The sequence below is a fragment of the Panthera leo genome, chromosome D4 (assembly GCF_018350215.1).
Source record: "Panthera leo isolate Ple1 chromosome D4, P.leo_Ple1_pat1.1, whole genome shotgun sequence".
NCBI classification, from domain to species: Eukaryota; Metazoa; Chordata; class Mammalia; order Carnivora; family Felidae; genus Panthera; species Panthera leo.
Window position 1 is genome coordinate 64,386,059 of NC_056691.1, and position 23,513 is coordinate 64,409,571.

A 23,513-nucleotide genomic window follows, 5' to 3' on the forward strand; every position below is an offset into this window, starting at 1 on the left:
GCCCTGAATCCTGTATTTTAAATCTAGTACTGACCTTTCCATTTAGATCCAAAATCATGTGTCTAAATATTAAGTTAAAGCATATACTTGACTGTCTTCTAGACATCTCAAAATTAACAAGTCCCAAAGAGAACTCAATACCTCTCCACCCAAACCTGTTTTCCCCAGGTATTCACCAACTCAGTAAATGATGACTGCTGACTCAATCAAAAATTGGTGGGTCATTCACAATTATTTTGTTTCTCCATGCTTATCTATTATTAAGTCCTGCCTGGCTACCACCAATATTTAAATTGTTCTGCTTCACTCCATTTATACCACTTTTACATTAGAAGTCCAATCAGCCATTATATTTCACTTGGAAATCCCAAAGCCCCCTAAATGCAGGTAAAACCACCTACTTCAACTCTCGTAACCACCAAACACCCCTTCTCAACCCAGAAATCATGTTCCTCCATTACTCTAAGTCTTCTAGTGTATTGATGTCACATTTAGCATAAGCTTGCTTGCTTGCTTTCTTTCTTTTTTTTTTTTTTTTTGCTCTAGCTTATATAGCCTTTAATTATCTGGTTTCTGACTACTTATCTGCCTTCATGTGGTAGCAAAATTGTCTACCATGCTCTTGTGACACTGGATTTCTTTCTGTATTTAACCATATAGATCATTACACTTTCAAGGCTTCACACTGTTTCCTCTGCCTATAACACAATTCTTCTAGAACTTTACATTGCTGACTCCTAATTATTTATACTTAGCTTAAATTTTACCTTTCCAAACATTTAAAATATATTTTATTTTTAGAGTATTTTTAGGTTCACAGAAATATTGATGATAAGGGGAAGATTTTTCCCATATATCCACCTATACATGCATAGCTTCCTCCATTTATCAACATCCACCACCCGGGTAGTATATTTATTACAACTGATAAGCCTACATTGACATATCATTATCACTCAAAACACATAATTTCCATTAGGGTTCACTCTAGGTGGTGTACATTCTATGGATTTTTAATGCATAATGACATATATCAACCAACAGTATCATACAGAGTAATTTCACTGCCCCTAAAAATCTACGTGCTCTACTGTTTCATCTCATCTTTCCCTCTTACATCTGGCAACTGCCGATCTTTTCACCGTCTCCATAGTCATATAGCTGAAATTATAGAATAGGTAACTTTTTCAGGCTGGCTTCTCTTATTTATCTACATGCATTTAATATTCTCCCATGTCTTTTCATGGCTTGAAAGCTCATTTCTTTTTAGCATTGAGTAATATTACATTGTCTAGATGTACCACAGATTATTTATCTATTCACCTACCAAAAGACATCTTGTTTGACTCTAAATTTTAGCAATACTGAATAAAGATGCTATAAACATTCATCTGCATTTTTGCATGTACATATCTTTTCATCCTATTTGAGAAAATACTATGGAGTGCAATTGCTGGATTGTATGATAAGGCTATGTTTAGTTTTTTCAGAAGTAATGTATGCTTAAAAAATTGCTAAGAGGGGATCTTATGTTATGTTTTCTTATATAGATGACGATAATAGTATATAAAAAAGGTAGGAGGAAACTTTTGGAGGTTATGGATAATGCTTATGATACAGATTGTGGTGATGGTTTCATAGGTGTATACGTACCTCCAAAATCATCAAGTCATCAAGTTGTACACATTAAACTTGCACAGCTTTTTGGGTGTCTCATATATATATATATATATATATATATATATATATATATATATATATATATATATATATAATTCTAATTCTGTTATTTATTTAGCTCAAAAGGATATGGATATGGCCCAATCTCATTTGACAAGGCTCCTATAATGTAACTTTACTCCATTTCAAAGGGCATTGTATTTTTTAAGTTTATTTATTATTATTTTGAGAGAGAGAGGCAGAGAGCACACAAGTTGGAGAGGGGCAGAGAGAGACAGAAAGAGACAGAATCCCAAGCAGGCTCTGCACTGTCAGTGTGGAGCCTGATGTGGGGCTCTAACTCACCAACTGTGAGATTATGATCTGAATGGAAGTCAGACACTTAACTGACTGAGCCACACAGGTGCCCCACTTTACTCCATTTCTAATGGTTAGCTCAACTTGGAAGTTGTGTTACCTAGCTTAGTACTCTCCTTCCTATTTATAGACTGGTATTAGTAGACTTTTATTTTAATTTCCTATTCCCACTCCATAAGAGAAATTAAGATTTTATCCCCTCTAAAATCCAGGGGGAAAGTACACATAGTTTTTTGTTTTTGTTTTTGTTTTTTTTTTTTTTTGAGTCTTTATATGTAGCTCTGATTCCTGAACTAAGTTACTTAATTCTTCCATAAGGACTACTAGGATAACCTCTAAATGACTTTATTCATCAGCTTATACCTTGACCTATGGCAGAGGATATTAGCTTTTCTCCAAAGCTGTGTTCTATTTCCCAAATGTAGGTTATGAGTTGTTAGAAATATATGGAAATGATTAAAGAAAAAATTATATTGCCACTCATATGAAATATAGGGTTTTAGCCATTAAAATAAAAATATAATACAGCAATATAAATATCCTCCTATCAATGACAATTAATACATGTCTCTAAGAAGTATCCAGTTTTCTAACTTTTAGTTATTTGCTAACTTTTCTTCACACATAACAACGAGCAGCAGAGACAATTAGTTGTCAATTATAGGGTGTTTTTCTAACCCTCTTTACCTTGTCTCCTTAGTACCAAAGCCAAAAGTGGAGGTGAAACAAGTTAGTAGATCAATTCAAAGGCAAAAATCCACATAAAGGACAAACTCCTACTCAATAATCCTGCCGTATCTTTCACTTCTCAATTTAGCCTTTTAATCACACAGTTTGAATGTATAAGATATTTTTCCTCTTTTACTGATTCATTTTCCCTCGAGTAAAACGGAGAGCTGTAAAAGTGAAATACAGATGTGAAAGAATTGCTAGCTTTGTATGCTTGTTAATACATGATTAATTCACTGCAAAGGCTTGGAGTGGTGGCTAAAGAATTTCAAATGTGACTAAAACCACAGAATATCATAAAAAAAAGAAATATCATAAAACAAAAACAAATCTTTAGAAACGTATATGTCCTGAAAGAAATATGTCAATCTTCTGGCCTCCTTATGTGAAAAAATAAAGTAGTATAATAGATCATTAATTAGTCATGTCTGATTTTATAGAATTCTATAAATATTCCACATCTTGACTTATCAACTGCAGTGGTATGGTTATTTGCAAGGTGCTTTCGAATTATTTTTCTCCTCTGTATGTGTATGTCTCTGTGTGTCTATGCAATATTGTCAATAACACAGAACAAGTAAGAAAATCTGTTAAAAGTGAATGTCATGAAAGATGAAATGACTGATGGATTTGAGAACTCTGTTTTATGTAGGGGGAACAAATATCACATTATGTCCAATTTTCTAAAACTGCAGGAAAATTTAGATATTATCAATTTTCTTTAATTCTAATAAAACTATCAACAATAATTTTAAATATATAAATAGGAAATAAGTACTAACATCAATAACAATTGATTTTGCACTCAAAACAGTATTTTCTGCCTGTGTTTCACATAACTCAAAGCACCACTTCTCTGTTTTATAGATGGAAATAGTTCAAGCCTTGTCCTAGACATCTAAGATGCTACTCCAATTGAAAAAAAACCTAGTTATACCTGTATTACAATCCACACTCCAGCATGAAGTAGACATCTGGAGATTAACATGACTTCTCCATGCCATTCATTATCTCCTTTCAGTTGCTAGTATTCATGACCTTCTTTCAAAGGGTCACACTTTATCCTTCCATGTCCTCAGTGATATCTGCACTGCAGTATACATATTACCTCCTTAAGAAATGTTGCTGTAAAACTAATTGAATTAAAAACACTTTCTCCCATTCCACAAATTGCCTTTCACTCTGTTGATTGTTTTCCTTGCTGTGAAGATATCCTTTGAAGTAGTGCCACTTGTCTATTTTTTGCTTTTATTGCCTGTGCCTTTGTTGTCATACAATCATTGTCTACACCAAAGCCATAAAGATTTTCCCCTGGATTTTCTTCTAGGTTTAAGTTTTACATTTTGCATTTTTTAGATTTTAATTCATTTTAAGTTTATATTTCCATACAGTGTAAGATAAGGTAATTGTCCACTTTCATTCTTTTGCATGTAAATGTTGTTTTCCTAACACACTTTGTTGAAGGGACCATCTTTCCCCATTGTACTCTTGGCACCCTTGTCAAAGTTCAGTTGACCATTATGTGTGGATTTATTTCTGGGCTATTCTGTTCCACTTGTCTGTATGTCTGTTTTTATGTAAGTACCATACTATTTTAATTACTGTAGCTTTGTAATAAATTTTGACATCAGAATGTTGATTCCTTCAGCTTTTTCTTTATCAAAATGGTTTTGGCTATTTGGGGTATTTTATGGTTGCATATATATAATTGTTTTTTCTGTTATAGTAAACAATGCTATTGAGATTTTGATAGGGATTGCACTGAATCTAGAAAATGCACTGTGCAGTATAGACATTTTAACAATATTAAGTCTTCCAATCCATAAACATAGAATGATTTCTATTTGTTTCTAATTTCTTTCATCAATGTTTTATAGTTTCAGTACACACAATCTTTTACCTCCTTGGTTAAGTTTATTTTTAAGTATTTTATTTTTGATGCTATTGTAAATAGAATCATTTTCTTAATTTCCTTTATCAGATAGTTTATTACAGAAACACAACTAATTTTTTTAATTAAAGTATAATGGACATGCAATGTTATATAAGTTTCAGTTGTACGACATATTGATTCAATAATTCTATACACTACTCAGTGCTCACCATAAGTGTAGTTACTATCTGTCACCAAACATTATAATATTATAGACCAAACCCTCTATCCTATACTTTTCATCTTCATAACCACTTATTTTATAACTGCAAGTTGTATCATTCTCTTTATGTATTTTACTCATCCTCCTACCAACCTTCTCTTGGGCAACCATAGTTTGTTCTCTGTATCCAACAATGTCTATGTGATACAACTATTTCATATAAATTTCACCTACATCGGAATCTAAAAAACAAATGAACTAAGAAGCAAAGAAACAAAGTAACACAACTGATTTTTGTATGTTGATTTCACATCTCAGGAATTATTGAATTTGTCCACTAGTTTTATTTATTTTTTGAGTTTACAATAAGGGTATAGTGTATTTATTATTATTTGTAAATTGTGTGGTATATACCTTATATATAAAGTGTATAATAACCTTATGTATAAAACACGTACATTTTTTCTGAGAGAGACAGTTGTTAAACATTTATCAACAAACCACCACCTGTGCCTCACTCTCATATAGGGAAGGGGGGATTTGTTTTGTTTTCACTCTTAGGACAATTATCTCTTTTTATTGAGAAATATCCAATTTCAGATTTCTGCCTATTGACCCTTTGTTGTTTTCTACAGTGTCAAAAGAGCTTGGCTTAAGGGCTATTACAAGGAAAAGAAGGCAGCAATTACCTATTTTCTTTATAATTAAAAGTGGCTTTTAAGGATGAATGTAGTTGACCCTTGAAACACAGTTTGAACTGTGTGGTCCACTTACACGCAAATTTTTTACAGCACAGTTCAGTAAATATACTTTCTCTTCCTTATGTTTTTCTTAATACTTTTTTCTCTAGCTTACTTTATTATAACAGTACAGTATGTAACACAAATAACATACAAAAATATATGATAATTGACTACTTATGTTATGGGCAAGGTTTCCAGTCAACAGTAGCTTACTACTAGTTAAATTTTGTGGGGGGCGGGGGTGTCAAAAGTTATACGCAGATTTTTGACTATGCAGGGGATGGGTCAGCACCCCAAATTCCTGCATTGTTCAAGGGTCAACTATATGTACACACTGCATTATCTTTGCTAATAATCAAGCTGACCCAAAATGTATTAGTTGTGTCTCTGAAATTATTTTATGAGTTTGAAAAAGATTTATGTTTGTGATATTAGAAAAACTTAAAAAAGTTTTTTTTTTACTTTTTAAGAAACCAGTATGCACTCTGAGAACCAGAGTACCTACATTTTAAACCTGCAAACTACCAACTCTGTTATCTGCTTAAATAACCTCTCTGTACTTAAGTTTCCTCATCTGTGAAATTAACATGATAATAAAATCTATGGCACAGGGTTGTTGTGATAGTCAATGTGTGCAAAACATAAACAGTGCCTGGCACACAACAGAAGGCTTGCCATTATCATTACCATTGCTATTACTACTACAACTGCTGCTGCCCCACAAAGAAGTCAACTCACTGACATCTTTTTTGGGTTCTAATACTACAGACTGTGTGATCTTGGTAAGTCACTCTTTCTACACCAGCATGGATCTAAGGTTAGGACTCTTTTCACAGTTTACTTTTAATATCTGTAAGTCAGCGAGTTAACTACTTTGTTCATTAGTTCCACTAATTTTTTGTGGAGTCTTTTGAGTTTTCTACTTATATGTTCATGTCATCTACAAAGATAACTCTTTCTTTCTTTCTGTATTAAATGCCTTTTATTTATTTTTCATGCCTGACTTCTCTAAGACTTCTATTAAAATGTTGAATATAAGTTGCTGGAGTGGGCATCCTGGTCTTGTTATAGATCTTAGAAGAAAAGCTTTGGGTGGCAAGGTTGAGTAAGATGTTAGTCATTGGCTTTTCATATATGGCTTTTATTATGCTGAGGTAAATTCTATATTTCGTTTTTTTTTAAGATTTTTTATCATGAAAACACGTTGAATGTTGTGAGATGATTCTCCTGCAGCTACTGAGATGATCATGTGATTTTTGTCATTCACTGGTGTTGTGTATCACATTACTTGTGTATTTTAAACTATCCTTGCATTCCCAGTGATAAAACCACTTGATCATGGTGTATGAGCCTTCTAATAATGTGTTGTTGAATTCAGTTTACTACCATTTTGCTGAGGAAGTTTTCATCTATATTAATCAGGGATTTTGGCATGTAATTTTTTCTTATAATGTTTTTATCCAGTTTTAGTATCAGAGTAATGCTGGCCTCACAAAATGAGTTTGCAAGTATTCTCTGCTTTTCTATTTTTTCTGGAAGAGTTTCAGAAGAATTGTTATTAATTCTTCTTTAAATGTTTGTTTTAATTCACCAGACAAGCCATGTGGTCCTGGACTTTTCTTTCCTGGGAGGTTTTTTTATTATTGAGTCAATCTCTTTACTCATTATTGATCTGTTCAGATTTTTTATTTCTTCATGATTCAATATTGGTAGGCTGTATGTTTCCAGGAATTTATCCATTCTTTGGGGTTATCTAATATGTTGGTGTATAACTGTTCATAGCAGTCCCTTATGATTCTCTTTATTTTTGAAGCATCCCTTGTAATTATCTCTTCTATTGTTTAATTTGTGTTTTACCTTGCTTGCTTTCTTAGTGTAGTAAAAGGTTTTTCAAGTCTGTTTATCTCTTCAAAAGCCAAGTCAGTTTTAATTTTTTTCTATTGTATTTTTGTACTATATTTCATTTATTTCTGCTTTATTATTTCTTTCTTCCACTGGCTTTGGGCTTAGGTTGTTCTTTTCTTGGTTACTTGAGTTGTAAAGTCAGGTTAAGATATCTCTTCTTTTTTAACGTATATGTTACTGTTACAAGCTTTCTTCTTCCTACTGATTTGGCTCCATCCCATATGTTTTGGTATTTTGTATTTTTTTTTTAATATGTATTTAAAAAAATTTTTTTAATGTTTATTTATTTTTGATAGAGAGAGACAGAGCATGAGTGGGGGAGGAGCAGAGAGAGAGGGAGACACAGAATCCGAAGCAGGCTCTAGGCTCTGAGCTGTCAGCACAGAGCCCAATGCGGGGCTCAAACTCACGAACTGTGAGATCATGACCTGAGCCGAAGTTGGATGCTCAACCGACTGAGCCACCCAGGCGCCCCATTTAATGTTTATTTATTTCTGAGAGAGAGCACAAGTGGGGTAGGGGCAGAGAGAGAGGGGGACAGAGGATCCAAAGCAGGCTCTGCACTGACAGCAGCAAGCCTGATGTGGGGCTTGAACTCACAAACCATGAGATCATGACCTAAGCTGGAGTCAGACACTCAAATGACTAGGCCATCCAGGTGCTCTTGGTACACTTTTTTTGTTTATCTTGAGTTATTTTCTTATTTCCCTTTTGATTTCTTCTTTGACCCACTCATTGTTCAAGAGTGTGTTGTTATATTTCCACACATTTGTGAATAAACCCATACATATACAGTTAATTGATCTTTAACAAAGGTACCAAGAGTACACATGGAGAAATGATAGATTCCCAAAAATGATGTTTAAGAAACTGAATATCCACATTCAAAAGAATGTTATAGCTTATTCCATATACAAAATATATGATACATATATCATATACAAAAATGAGCTCAAAATGGATATAGGATCTGAAAGTGTGAAACTCCTAAAAGAAAACATAGGAAAACTTCATGACATTGGTCTTGACAGTAATTTCTTAGATTTATCATCAACATGTAGTCAACAAAAGCAAAAAATAGACTACAAAAATCCTACAACTCAGCAACAAAAAATCAAATAATGAACTTAAGAAATGGTGCAAGGACTTGAAGAGGAATTTCTCCAAAGAGAACATAAAATCGCCAACAGACACAGGAAAATATGCTTGGCATCCCTAATTTCTCCCAGAAAAACAAAGATAACAAGTGTGGGTGAGGACATGGGGAAATTAGAACCCACGTACATTGTTGATACAAATATAAGATAATGCTGTCACTATGGAAATCAGTACAGAAGTTCCTCAAAAAATTAAAAATAAAACTACCAAATGATCCAGCAATCCCACTCCTGGGTATATATCCAAAATAATTCATAACCGGATCTCAAAGAGATAGCTGCACTCTCATCCTCACTATGGTATTCAAAAAGCCAAAATATGAAAACCTAAATGTCCATCAGTGAATGAATGAAGAAAATGTGACATATGCATACAATATTTGATTTTAAAACAGAAGGAAATGCTGTTATATGCAATTACATGAATGAATCTGGAGGACATCATGTTAAGTGAAATAAGTATGTTATAGGACAAATACTGCATGATTCCACTTACATGAGACATCCAAAATAGTCAAACTCCTAGAAACAGAGTAGAATAGTAATTTCGAGGGGATGGAAGGAGGGAGATAAGGGGAGCTGTTCCTCAACAGGTATTAAGTTTCAGTTATACAAGATGTATACATTATAGAGATCTGCTGTACATCATGTATTAACAATACTGTACCACACACCTATAAAAAATTAAGATAGATTTCATGTTAAGTGTTTTTACCATAATGAAAAAAAAATGAGTTATCTAGGATTAGACAGCTAACCTTGAAAGTGCTACCTAATCTACTAGCGAATCTCTAATTGTACCTTTTTCATGGAAAAGTACTTTTCTTGGTTTTTCAATCTGATAATATCCCTTTTAGATATATCACATTTTCTAGCCTTGGATTTTCTAAACTATGTAGATATTTTAACAGGTGAAATCTGAGAAAATTTTTCTAATGCTACCTATTGAGGAGACTGAGGTCAAATGAGATTCAGTAATATACCAGTTTTTATAGTTTCTCAGTGACATAATTTGGATGAGGATGGTGATCTTCAAATTCCCATTCCACTGGTTCTGCTTATGCCTACTAAGGAAAAAGTTTGATTATTAAATGTGTGTCTTTATTCTCCCTTCTCACATCATCTCTAATCTAAGTTTTCTTTGGTAGCTCTATTCAAAAAGAAAAAAGGAAGTGATATTTTCAGGCTTTATTGAAGAATAGAAAATAAAATAATGTTCTAATCAAAACCATAGAAATATACATATTTTAATCCTTGGGAAAATATATTTGACAGGTAAAATACAGCATTTCCTAGTAACAATGTTTTTTTTTATTTCATCAGTAATATGGATTAAATGTCCAAGAAAACTGACCTTACTATTTTTTTTTGCTTCATATAGAATTTTTAGTCCTAAATATATAAATTCTGGGAAATGTACTTAGAGATAGAGTTGGAATTTTTTCAAGTAGAATGTAAACAAAATGTATAAATTCAAATCATTTAAACAATTTTAATTATAGATTAATCTCCAAATTTCAAGAGAAACAGATATTCCTGCAACAAATTTGGATGAATGATACATTGTCTTGTTACTTGCTATAAAAATTTTTAATTTTAAGATAAAATGTTTTACATTAGGTTTGATAATGATTATCTGCTACCAAAGAAGAAGAATTAAGCTCTATTACTGCAACTTTTCTGAAGACTGAAATTATGACAAAATAAAAAGTTAAAAACAAACTACTGAAAAGTAAAATGCTCTGACTTAGGCATAATCGCTATTAAAACATTATATTCTTTGTATCTGAAAAAAAATCCTGACTAAATTAAGTACTATCTCTTTCTCTCTCTCTCTCTCTCTCTCTCTCTCTCTCGCGCACACACACACACACACACACACACACCTAACAGATATATCTAGTGTTCATGTATATGCATGTGTGTGAGTAATCAAATTACCTCTTTCTTCACCATTTTTTTTTGTGAATTTTTACAATATCTACAAAATATTCACCATTCATGGATATCCTATGACAAGGCCCTTAATTAAAAAAAATAAAAAGCATGGCTATTGGTCCATGTACATCTAGGAATTTTCTACATATATACATATACATACTATCACCATATAGAATAAATGGAATAAAACGCTTGAATTCCTAAGTTCTATAGTCAATAACTTATTTTCTTTTCACAAAATTCATATGATTTTTGTACTGAATAGACACTGCTATGAAAGAAAACATTTGCAGTAGACATTGTATAAGAAGAGTGAAGTAATAGCACCCGAGAGTTACATCAAGTTCTAAATTTAGAAATATTGGTGTAGTTGTTTTAGTTGTGTAAATTTTTATTCCATTAAACTCATCCCCAGAGGCAATCATTAATTCTTTGTAATGTTCTATCATTTAGAGAATATTATAAGACAAGAAGATGCTAAACAGCACAGAGATAACTGCAAACATGAGCATGGAAGAACTAAGGAAAGATATGTAGAAAAAAGAACACTTATAAAGGTCTTTCTGGAAGTACAGGGGAACCTTGGTGAAGATTTTTCATGGTTTTATTATTTAAGGACTATGATATACACTCAACTTTAATTTTGCTGATTTACATAATGTTTAAGCGCAGGATGGTATACAAGAAACCATCATTTAGGTCATACGTAAACCTTGTCTGCTGGTCATCCAAATTCATCAAAATATTCTCTGTCCAACCTCTGTGTACAAAGCATTAGTTTTTGCAGTGAGTTAAAATGTCTTTAAATTATTATCAATTCAGTCTTCTAGATTTAGAAACATTTCTTATTATTGGCACCATAGAAAATAATTTAAAATAGTAAATTATTTGCATGGAAAATTAATAGATTTTCCATTTTGTTTGCAATTAATTCATATAACTATGTAGAGTAGGAGATGGTCACATCATTTTCCCCATAAATATCTTGCTGTATACTCTAGAGAAACTAGAGGTAGCAAAGATATTAGTAAATCTAGATTTTATTACGAGGCAATTGTAAGAATTTTGCTCCACTAATGAAAGGGGATTGACTCAACTTTGAGCCATTCTTGAATTGTATATATAACTACATTTCCAAAAAAAAAAAAAAAAAAAAAGGTGCATGACTTCCATCCATCCAAGTATTAAACTTTATTTGTGCTTTTTGGTTAGACATAAGTCACATAAAGAAAAAGAAATTATTTATTTAGACTCTAATTATTATTCTATATTTTAATATTTCTATTTCTCACATTATTATACTATTATATATCATATACTAATATAAGTATTAAATTATCAAAAGACTACATTTGAGAATAAAATAAACTATTTCTTCTGTATATATTCAATATTGAAATTAATGTGAATCACTAAAAATATTATTACATATGAAAATAACATTTCACATTCTGGTGCTGTGAATAAACATAATCTAGTTGGTTGAAAAGGCTATTTATTTGCTTTATTATTTTAGTGGCAAACATTTAAGAAAGCAGTTTTTATATCTGTGGCCCTAATTCCATATCAGAAACATCAATAATAGTAATAAAATAAAGAAAAATTTAAAAAATTATTAGATATATTTAAAATATATGTCACTACTTGTGGATATATTCAATCTTTTTTCTAGGAGGTATCAAGTACTATTCATGAAAAAAGCCAATAGTAAATCACTGAAAAGAGACAGAAAAGTTATCTACTGAGAAGTCATATACCACATTATTGCACAACCAGGAAAATCTTTTAAAAGCAATGGCAAAATATAAAAATATTTCAATATAATAATAATTCATATCACTACTCAAATAATCAACAAAATATTTCTAAATTGAAATAACAGCAATAGCAAAATCACCCAATATTTATTTGCCACTAACTATTTTCTAAACACTTTTCTTGTATTGTCATTTAATCCTCATACCAGTCCTAACATGTTGTCTCTGTTTAACTGAACATAGAGCAGTTAAGCTAACAGGAGAAAATTTTCAAAAATAATGGTAAAAGCAGACTTTCAATCTGAATTTAAATCTCACAGCACACTAGGATTTAGACCAAGATTTTGTGGCTTAATTGTTCCGGGATTTGGGGAAATTGTTCTTTAACACCTCACCTCAGTTTCTTCATAGCATCATTACTTTATCTGCAAAAATGTACAGTTCTATTAAAATTACATAAAATTACATCACATATGTAAAGTTCCCACTCTACAATTTTTTAAGAAAAGCAGTTGTTCAATGCATAACTGCTTGGCTCCATTAGTCTCAAAGGAACCTGTCCTGCTACTACTCTTCCCACTGCTGATAGACTTTAGTGTGTCTCTTCACAAATATTGCACTCTGATTAGTAAGTCATAGGAGTTGTATTTGCAGGAATATGCTATAGAAAACAAAAATACGGAAACTGAAAATATGCATTTGAATCCTAGCTCAACCATCATGTCATCATGAAGGAGGGACAAGAAAAGAATATAAAACACAGAACTCAAAGCAGAATGGGAAAGTACTATCTCACATCCAAATACCATTAATTCTAAAAAGCATTAGAAAAAATGAATTATGCCTGGAGACAAGGTAAAGATTCATCTATTTATCTATCTATGATATTATTAAGGAATCAGCTCTAGTTAACACGATATTTTCCAAAATATTTCATGTTTTCCCCTTATCTTTATGTGTGTCATCAAGAAATACCTCTAAAGGGGTGCCTGGGTTGTCCAGTCGATTAAGCCTCCTACCTGGGCTCAGGTCATAATCTCACAGTTGGTGAGTTCGAGCCCCACGTAGGGCTCTGTGCTGACAGCTCAGAGCCTGGAGCCTGCTTTGGATTCTGTGTCTCCCTTACTCTCTGCCCTTCTCCCACTCACGCTCTGTCTCTCTCTGTCTCTCAAAAATAAATAAAAATGTTAAAAAAATTAAAAAAAAAAAAAAAAAGAAATACCTCTAGGGATGCCTGGGTGGCTCAGTCAGTTGAACAACCGACTTCAGCCCAGGTCATGATCCTGTGCTTCATGGGTTCGAGCCCCGCATCGGGCTCTATGTTGATGGCTCAGAGCCTGGAGCCTGATTCTGATTCTGTTTCTCTCTCTCTCCGTCCCTCCCCCACTCTCTGTCTCCCATAAATAAACAAACATTAAAAAAATGTAAAGAAATACTTCTATAATTCCTTTTTTTTACATTTCAATTAATCAGTTTATAGTATCTTAAATTCTGCTAAGAATTGAATAGAATAAGAGAAAACTGACATCTAGTGTCAAATAAATCATATAATGGTGAGTACAGAGATAAAGATTACTAGAAAATTGTTTCATGTATGGTTTCTGCAAGTAGTGAATATTGATAACAGGCCAATTGGTTTTGCAATGTTTTACTTTGATACTGATAGTTAAAAAAAAAATTATTTTGAATGAGACTGAAAGTGGGGGCAGAGGGAGAGGGAGAATCACAAGCAGGCTCTATGCTCAGCACAGAGCCAGACATGGTGCTTGATCTCATGACAGTGAGACGGTGCCTGACACAGGTCTGGATCTCACCACTGTGAGATCATGACCTGAGCCAAGAGTCTGTTGTTTAACCCAATGATCCACCCAGGTGCCAGACATTGATACTCTTTAAAGCAGTCATTCTCATATATATAAAAGGAGATTTCAATGAATGAGAGTTGCAGGTCAAATGATATAATACTAGCAAAAACACACACACACAAAAATCATGCTTATACATTATTGAAATACCCTAGTCTAAATTAGAGGGACTTAGTTTGGTTAACTAGTAATCAGGAGAGTGGGGTTTAAGTCTAAGGTTAGTTTAGACAAGTAAACATTACTGAGCTTCAGTGTTTCTTCAGTAGCATAAAGGCACTGAAACAAATTCTAATATCTCAACAAGTTACATTGTATGGTTTTAAAACTCATTAATAAAATGAAAAACAAATATTTTTAATAATGTCAAGTCATATAGACCAAAGTCAATATTGCATTTTATGTGCTATTTTAATCCATGGTAATATAAAATATTACAAATGCCAGAGATATAATATGAACAAAGGTAAGTGATTTCTTGTAATCCTTCATAATGCCCATGTCAACTACTGGGAATTATAAAACAAGAAGTAGTAAACACATTATTTCTGACAAAGAAACTAAATACCAGATATTCTGCTGCTCTGACATTTCAGAAAACTGATACTCAAGATTATATTTTTAAATGCCAGCATGTTATTACTTTATGTGCTATGTGAATGCAGTTGCATGCATTCAAAAAAAATGATGGCATTTAGTTTATCTTAAAACAGAGCATAATAAAATAATTATAAGTTAGAATAAAATTAACAGGACTATGTCCCATTTTAGTACAAATATAGGGAAATACACTTTTCATTCATAATAATTTTGTTATTTTAAATATTTCTAAACATATGGTTTTACTCTTATTCAAATACATTTTTTATGCATTTTAATTGTCTTATTGTGAAAGCTATGTATCTGAGGGCAATAGAAAGAATTCGGAATTCAAGTGTTACATTATAGAAAAATAACTAATAAACTAAATTTTCTGCAGTAAATTCAAATGAACAATTCTAAGAAATTTTAATAATAGTCACTAAAATCTCAGTCTAGATAATTATATATTTGATTTGAAAAATAAACTGTAGACTTTAAATGTTCTTCTAAAATTTTATGAAAGTACAATAAAATTTATGATAGATTTAGCATACAACACAATCATGATACACAGAAATACTTATTGAATAATTATTACATTAAACTTTTATTATAAAAGGATATAAACCTAGTATTTTGTTTTATTTTTATGAAATGTAAGTTTAATAAAAACTGATGGCATATGCAATAAACATTTACAAAATTTAGACAAGTCCATGTAAGTAGAGTGTAAGTATATATGTATATATATATGTTTGTGTAATGTATATGTGAATGCATATGTGTGTACATATAATGTGTTCTATTTCAGAAATGCTACATTAGAATTTTAGGTTGATTCCTTGGAACTCTTTATTCTAGAAATATATAAGTATCTCTAAAAATTTTAAAGCATATTTAAATTGACCTCTGACTCAGGAGATAAACCTTGACAGAGGTAAAGATCTTCTACAGAAATTTCTAGTAAGCTAGTACGTACTTACAGAGTAGGTAAATCCCTCACCCCTTAGTAAGATAAAACTTCTCAGAATAAATTGTGTTTAAGTACTATCCATAATTTCCTTAGAAGTCCATGATGTGGCAAGCTTAACAGCCTTTGTTTTTGCAACCTAGTTACTTTTCTCAGGACACATGTGTTAAAATAATTCAAGAGAAGCTGACAAACTGGGAGGTCTGACAAACTAAAAATTCTATATGTAAAATTCCTTCTCTCTCTCTCTCTCTCTCTCTCTCTCCCTCCCTCCCTCCCTCCCTCCCTCTTTGTATGCATGCACGTGCATCTGTTTCTTTCTCTGTCTCCAACCCCATTGGTTTTTTTCTATAATAGTTGTTATGGATTGGTAAACACAGGGCAATAATGCCTTTGGGTGGTTTGCTCTGCCTAGGAAATTAGAACCTTGAACTCCAAAAAGAATGAAGGTGACACATCTGAATCCCAGGAGCACACTCTAGTTTTTCCCTACAATTATCAAGTACAGTTTGATCTAAACAATATGCTAAAACTCATGAAAGGCAGATACATTGTATTTATATATCATTTCATACAAATGTTATATTTCACACTAAACAATAAGCCACCTTTTACGAATATTTTCCGTATCAATAAAATATATCAAAAATATCAATAAAATATAAATATAAAAAATTAAAAATAATAATTAAACAACAATAACATTAAAAAATTGTAGGTTAATACCAAAAGGTCACTGGTATCGATATTTTGAAGTCAATAAAAGAATCACTAATTAGGGAAATGAAAGTTTGAAATGAGAGTCACTACCAATAACATATGATTCAATTCACCAGGAAAATGATAATTCTAATTTTTTATGCACCTAATTAAAAGTATCTCAAAAATATAAAGCAAAAATTGACTGAAGTAAAAGGAGACACAGATCCACTATCCTAATGGGAAAATTTAACTCATCTCTCTCTGTAAATGATAGACATTAAATATCAGTAAGAATTTTTAAAAGTTCAACATAATCAACACCTAAATATAATCGATAAATTATCCAACTTTACTCCTAATAACTAAGAAAATATATACCCTTTTCTCTACCATGCAAGGTCCACTCATGAAAACTGTTCTCATTCAAATCTCGAAAGCAAGTCTCAAGAAATGAAAAAAAAAATCATATGTTAAGTTACAAATAAAGAATACACATAGTTTTGGAAGATTCTAATTGTTTGGAAATTAATAGCAATCCCTATATAAATTAAAGAATAAAATTTTTTTAATAAAATCAGAAAGATAAAGAAATGACAAAATTATACAATAAAACTTGTGAATCTAATTAAAATTACAGTACAGAACTTTCTATAATGCAACTTAGCAAGTTAGAAAAACTAAAACAGAATGTAATAAAATATCAAAGGACAAAGAGAAAATTATAAAAATAAAATTAAAAATATATGATCAATTTATCAACAAAAGTGAGATTCACAAAATAAGATTCATAAATCTTTAAGATTTACAAACTAAGATCAATGAAGAAAGAGAGAAGGCAAAAAACAGATCACATTAGGAAAGCAAAATAGTGTGAAAAAAGGGGACAGCAATATTAAAAAATAATGGATGGAAATTGTGAAATCTTTATCCCAATAAATTCGAAAACTTGCACTTCCAAAAAAAACATAATATTTGCCAAAACTGACTCAAAACAAAAAACTTAAGTATTACTCTAATCATCACAAAACCCAATATGGTTTTTAAAAATCATCCTACAAAAAAGGGCAGGTCCAAGCAGTCCTACCTTCTAACATTCAAGGAACAAACAAATCAAATTCACCACAATTATTGTAAAGTCCAGAAAGAGAACACATCTATGTTACTTTAACCAAATCTCTTAACCTTGGTACCAACATAAAAATAATATTAAAGGTAGAATTATAAGCAAATCTCACATATAAATATAGATGCAAATATCTTAAAATAGATACCTTCACACCAAATTAAGAACAACTAAAGGTGATAATACACCTTGAATAATTTAAACTTACCACAGGAATTTATTGTTTTTTAGTATGAGAAAAAAATTATTATAAACTGACTAATTTGTATATGAGAAAATCAAGTAATCATCCCAATGGTTACCAAAATGGGGATTAAGGAATCACAACCTGTTATGTTAAAAAACATCTCACCAAAATAAACAGAAAATAGAGTTTTCTCAATGTGACAATCCTTAACCATTATAAAACTGGAAAAAAACACATAATGTGAAATATTTAAAGTATTTATTTTATGACTAGAAACAAGTAAAAGGCATCCATTTTTACTGACGTCATTTCATATTCTGCTGGAGACACTGTCCAGTGCAAGAAGTCAAAGAAAATTAAGGGGATAGCAAAAAATAAGTCAGATCCTTTTTTATAAATGATATAGTAAAAAGAATCTACAAGTAGATTTATAAAAATTTTAGATTGTACAAAATTATTAAAATTAACAATGGAAAATTTGCTTCTATACAAAATTAATATCTGAAATTTTATTGCACTTTAATGTTAGAACTAAAAGCATTTCTAATATTTAATTAAAATATATCACTTAACATAGAAACAAAACCTCTAATGTACCTAAGGGGTAAAATCTAAGAAAATGTGGGTAAAATTTTTATAGAGTAAAATGCATTTATAATATTTATATATAGTTTATATATTTTATGTATAGTTTATGTTGAGTATACATAAAAATTACTGATATATATTGGAGGAGACATTAATAAATCAAGAGATATGTACTCATACTCAATATAACAAGATCCCATATTTATCATAAATGAGATATAAATTCAATTCTAATCAAAATTTCAATAGGATTTGGTAGAAATTAATAAACATAAATTTAAGTCATAAAATGCCAAGAATAGTCAAGGAATTCCCAAAGAGTAAGACTTATCTGCCACATAATTTTCAAGTATTATTTTTAAAGATGCCATATATGTCAGTGTCATATGACAGCACTTTAATCAATGCTATTTTCAACCCATGTGACTGCAGAATTTAGAGCTGAGATTATATATAGGATTCCTATAAACTTACAAAAAAACCCATAAAGTATCCAGATGATAAATGGACATACACAGAGGCAATTTACAGAGAAGGAAATATGAAAGCCTAATAATTATTTTTATGATATCACCTATTGAAATGTCAAATACATGTAACTTAAAATATAATTTTTAGCAATTCACACATATGTGATGACGTTGTCAAGAAAGACAAAACATAAAACAAAATTGAGGCTAGTAGTCCTCTAGATGGAAGAAGAGGATGTTGATTTTTGTCAGGGAAAGGCCAGTAGGAATTCTACAATGACCAGAAAGTTCTGGATTAAAGGTGATTAGTGGGCACACAAATATTTTTTTCTTATTCCTTATGTGTCACATGTTTCTTATATTTTTATGATATATTTTCATATAAAATGCACAATTTAAGGAGTATCATGGTAAATTATTAAAAAAAATTAAAAAGACAAAAATGTAGTATAAAAAGTTTCCAGAGAGACCTTGCTTCAGCAGCACATAATACTAAAAGTGGAAAGACACAGAGAAGATTAGCATAGTCCCTGGACAAGGATGACACAAAATGCTTCCAGAGAGAGTAAACCTCTTTACTCATAACAAACTCAACCACAGTAGTATATACTACAGAAAGCTAAATAAAACCATTTTCAGAAATGCAAGCAGTGAAAATCTACCATGCAATGACCTTCTAAGAGTGAATTACTCTTAAGTGTATTCTTGCACACTAATAAATTCATCAATGAAGAATCATGAAATATAAGAAATAATGATGAGAAAGAAAACTGGTAAAATGTATAGTTAATACTAATAATCATTAACAAAAAACAAAACTCAACAAAACAAAAATGGGCCTTTCTCTGATTTTTCATTCTGAATGGAAATAAATTTGATTCAAGAAAGAGTTAGGTGGTCCCATTTTAGTGTATGGCACAAGATGTATTTTTCACTGCAGGTTCTGCCAGAGTCTTTCATTGGCGAAACAGACTGTTCAAATTATACACACACAGCAATTTTGTGTGTGTGTGTGTGTGTGTGTGTGGCTGTGCACACACACTATAGATCCAACAAATCCTAAAGAAAGCATAAGTAGAACACACTGTACCCACCCTCCTTTATACAAAGGTGTTCTGGCTAAGCTTTCAGTAAGTACATGTAATATTTTTAATATTTGCTATCTAAATGCTACATGGGAAGATGAAGGGTTATGTTGATCAAATTCTGTATCATTTTAACCATCTTCCCTCCTTGCTTGGCTTTAGTATACACAGGTTGATTAGTAATGTAGTTTCGACTATTGTGCTTACTCACAAGATCACAATTGGGGTTAAAAAGAATAAGAATCTTCATTTTTTTTCAGCAATTTCAAGGTATTAGTTTCATAATTCAGGCCTTTTCTAGGGCCAAGTAAGATGTATCTCACATCAAACTTATTTCAAATTTGGCCTCTGGCATTAAGGAGACTATAACGTCCAGCAAGTCCATTGTTTGAGATTTCCTTTGAAGTATTAGGTAACAGGTATGGATTGAATTATCTTCCCAGATGCTTTCCTTTAATTCTTTCTGTATGAAATGCTAGGGCTCTGTTATTTAAGACTGCAACATGAAAACAGAGCCAAAAATATATTCTGGTTGTTTTGGAGCAATGAAGTTTAATGAAGGCCCAGTTTATGAAAAATTTGAAGATGGTAAAAAATTGTAAGACCCTAAAGCACACTTTACGTTGAAATTTGGAAGGCTTAGGGAATGTGCCAACTGGAACTGAAGTCATACCATAGAATAAATATTGCATTATTGAATATCTACTTATATATTTGTATCTTGTGAATATAATGTTGCTGCCATGAAAGTATGCGGGTGCTTAATAAAAATCATTTCACTTAAAAGATGAGCCAGTATGGAGCTGTTGCAGATAGAGGCTAGGATATAGGTTGACACAAAGAAAGAGGTTATGAAGTTTAAATGAGGTGAGAAGAATGAAGCTTCTCTTCTGCCCTCAGCCCTCTCCATGTTTTCTACCCACTTTTCTTTTTTTCTTTCATTTTTTTATACCAATTCTTGCCAAAATTAAGTTGATACTTGATTTCCTTATCTAGTAATCTCTGCATGAAATGCTTACTGGTCACAAGCCTGTAGAAGAGGAAGGGTCAGTGGCAGAATACACTGCTGAGCTACTCCTTAGACACTGATTCCATTTAGAATTTTTCAAAAATAGGATGCTTACGCTTTTGATTTGGTGATGCTGCTAGATTTTGTTTCTGCCACTATTACTGGAAGGAAAAACGACAGTGGTCCCACAAGTTTCTAATTTCTATTCTGACATATATGCCCAGGGGCATATCACTCTCCCCCCATTGGAGTTGCTTAAGATTTTATACTTCCATAAAACCTGGACTTGGTATAGGAGAAGATGTCTACTCTTGTAATCCAGATGTTTGCCTCATATTCTGCTCAATTTTCAAGGATGATCAAGAGCAGGGACATCCATTCTCTTATGAAAATCCTTTATCCTCAGCTTTTGAGCCATTTACAAGATTCCAATGGAAAAAAAGGATATTTATCATGTGAAAATTACATAATTTTTAACATGTTTGAATATTGTAGTCAATTTATATATATGTGCATATATATATGTGTGTATATATATATATATATATATATACACACATATATAGAAAGTGCAGTCTTTGTCAGAAAATATATATTTAAATTAGCTATATTGATAAAAATGACAATTATTGGAAGGATTTAGAGATATTGCTCAGAATCCAAGAAAAGAAATGTAGCAAAAATCCATGAGGCTCTGGAATCAGGAAATACAATGTTGAGAACTCAGGCCATAACATAATACAGATGTTTAGGGATTAAAGCTTTGGATAGTAGAAGCTTGTTAATATTGAATCACGAATAGGTCAGTTCTTTATTAACTAGAAAACAATATACAACTGAAGTGAGTTTGTCATAAAGGGTATCCATATTAGATGAAAGGATAGAAATCATCCAAAAATGTTCTCTAACCCCTCCTACGTAAGGATTTCCTTGATATTCATACATGTGTTGAAGGATTGACATTTAATGCTCAAACTATCCATATATGCACACACACACACACCCCTATATATAACTAATTGATTGAAGTTTTCATTTTCCTGATCATCGTTTTTACATATAAACAAAACTTGCATTTCTTCTCTATTTTTTGCTTCTATAAAGTTGAAAGTTGCTTGGATTTTCTTCCTTTAAGTTACTATGTAACTTTGATAATGTAGGCTTTCCAAATACTACAAGACATGAACTATATTATTTTTCTTAAAAAAATGCTTCATGTTTGACATTGTCAACGTAGGTTTGATGGCTGTCACTTACTATTGAATTTTGGTACTTCAGGTTAAGGGAATTTAAGATTTTTCTATAGAAGAGGTGACAGTCATTCTGCAGCAGTTCTTGAAAGCTGATGAAACCGCCTAAGTGACAAAAATGGGGTCCGGTTGAAGCTAACCAATTTGGAAAATGGGGGAAGGGAGGATGGCTAAGTGGATAAAGCATTATTGATACAGTTCTAAGTAGGGTCCAATTTCACAAGAGATGTCAGAAATCCAAAACCACTACTCTGTGGGTTTACAGTGTGAAGTTTTCTAAAGTTTCCTTCTGAAGTATACAAAAATTTGCCTACCAATAAGATGGGATTAACCTAAGGCCCATAAACATCCAGAATTTTATTTGTATTATTTGTATTTGTATTATTTGTATTATTTTTTACACAAAGTTTGGTCTCTTTGAGAACATGTTAAATCCAGAGAATAGACGAAAGTAATTCTTAAGAAACATTACTCAAATTCCCTTGGCAACATATATCTTTGTCAAGTCACAAAAAATAATTTGCTAAATCTTGGATTATTCTTTTTTAAAAATAAGAGGGGAGTAATCATTTTAAGATAGAGAATTGCTCAAAAGCTTATAAATAATGTGGAATATCCATTTATCAATCCTGGTCTTTTGTCAGTAATTTTGGTATTTTTCATCATGCTCTGTAAGATCTATTTTTAATCTATTGGACAATAATTCATGAGAAATTTGGAAGAACTCTGGTGTTTTGATCTTGAATTCAATATGGCATCTGAAGAGATCTAATAATTTTTAATAAAGCACAGCTTCCATTTCAACCTTCTCCTTGTTAAATGATTTATTTTAAAAATTTTTCTAAATTAAAAATTTTTTTTCTTATTTGAGAGAGAAAGAGAGAGATCAAGAGCAGGGAGGGACAGAGAGAGAGAGGAAAAGAGAAGATCTCAAGTAGCCTCTGCGCTGACAGCCAGGCTCAAACTCACAAATCATGAGGTCATTATCTGAGTGGAAATGAAGAGTCCTACTCTTAACCCACTGAGTCACCCAGGTGCCCATTCTTGTCAAATGATTTAAATGAAACTCGTGACTTCTTCAGCCTAATCTGGAGCCTCATACGTGATAAAATCAAAATTGCTTATGGAGATAAAGTATAATATGTTACAAATGAATAATATTTTTAGGAGAGAATATTGAGGGGGGTAACCAAAGATTAACTCCTAGTTTTCTTATTAAACAAAAGTATCAGAGAAAAAATAACAGGAAATCTACTCAAGGTGCTGAATCTGTTCAAGAATTAACTTTATGGTTCTCAAAAAGTTATAAGCTAAATTTAT

General features: G+C 31.6%; 1 protein-coding gene and 1 non-coding gene across 2 annotated transcripts in view; both read left to right on the top strand.

Moving 5' to 3' along the window:
* CYLC2 (cylicin 2) overlaps positions 1-23,513 on the top strand; it is a 43,120-nt gene that overhangs the window by 16,798 nt on the left and 2,809 nt on the right. Inside the window, exons 7-8 of the mRNA XM_042913817.1 lie at positions 11,062-11,193; positions 13,076-13,220. The gene's annotated coding sequence lies outside the window, so the exon portion shown is untranslated. The remainder of the gene's footprint in view (positions 1-11,061; positions 11,194-13,075; positions 13,221-23,513) is intronic.
* Positions 19,321-19,426, top strand: LOC122205700. The gene has a single exon (XR_006196208.1). It is a non-coding gene; the product is annotated as a U6 spliceosomal RNA (small nuclear RNA).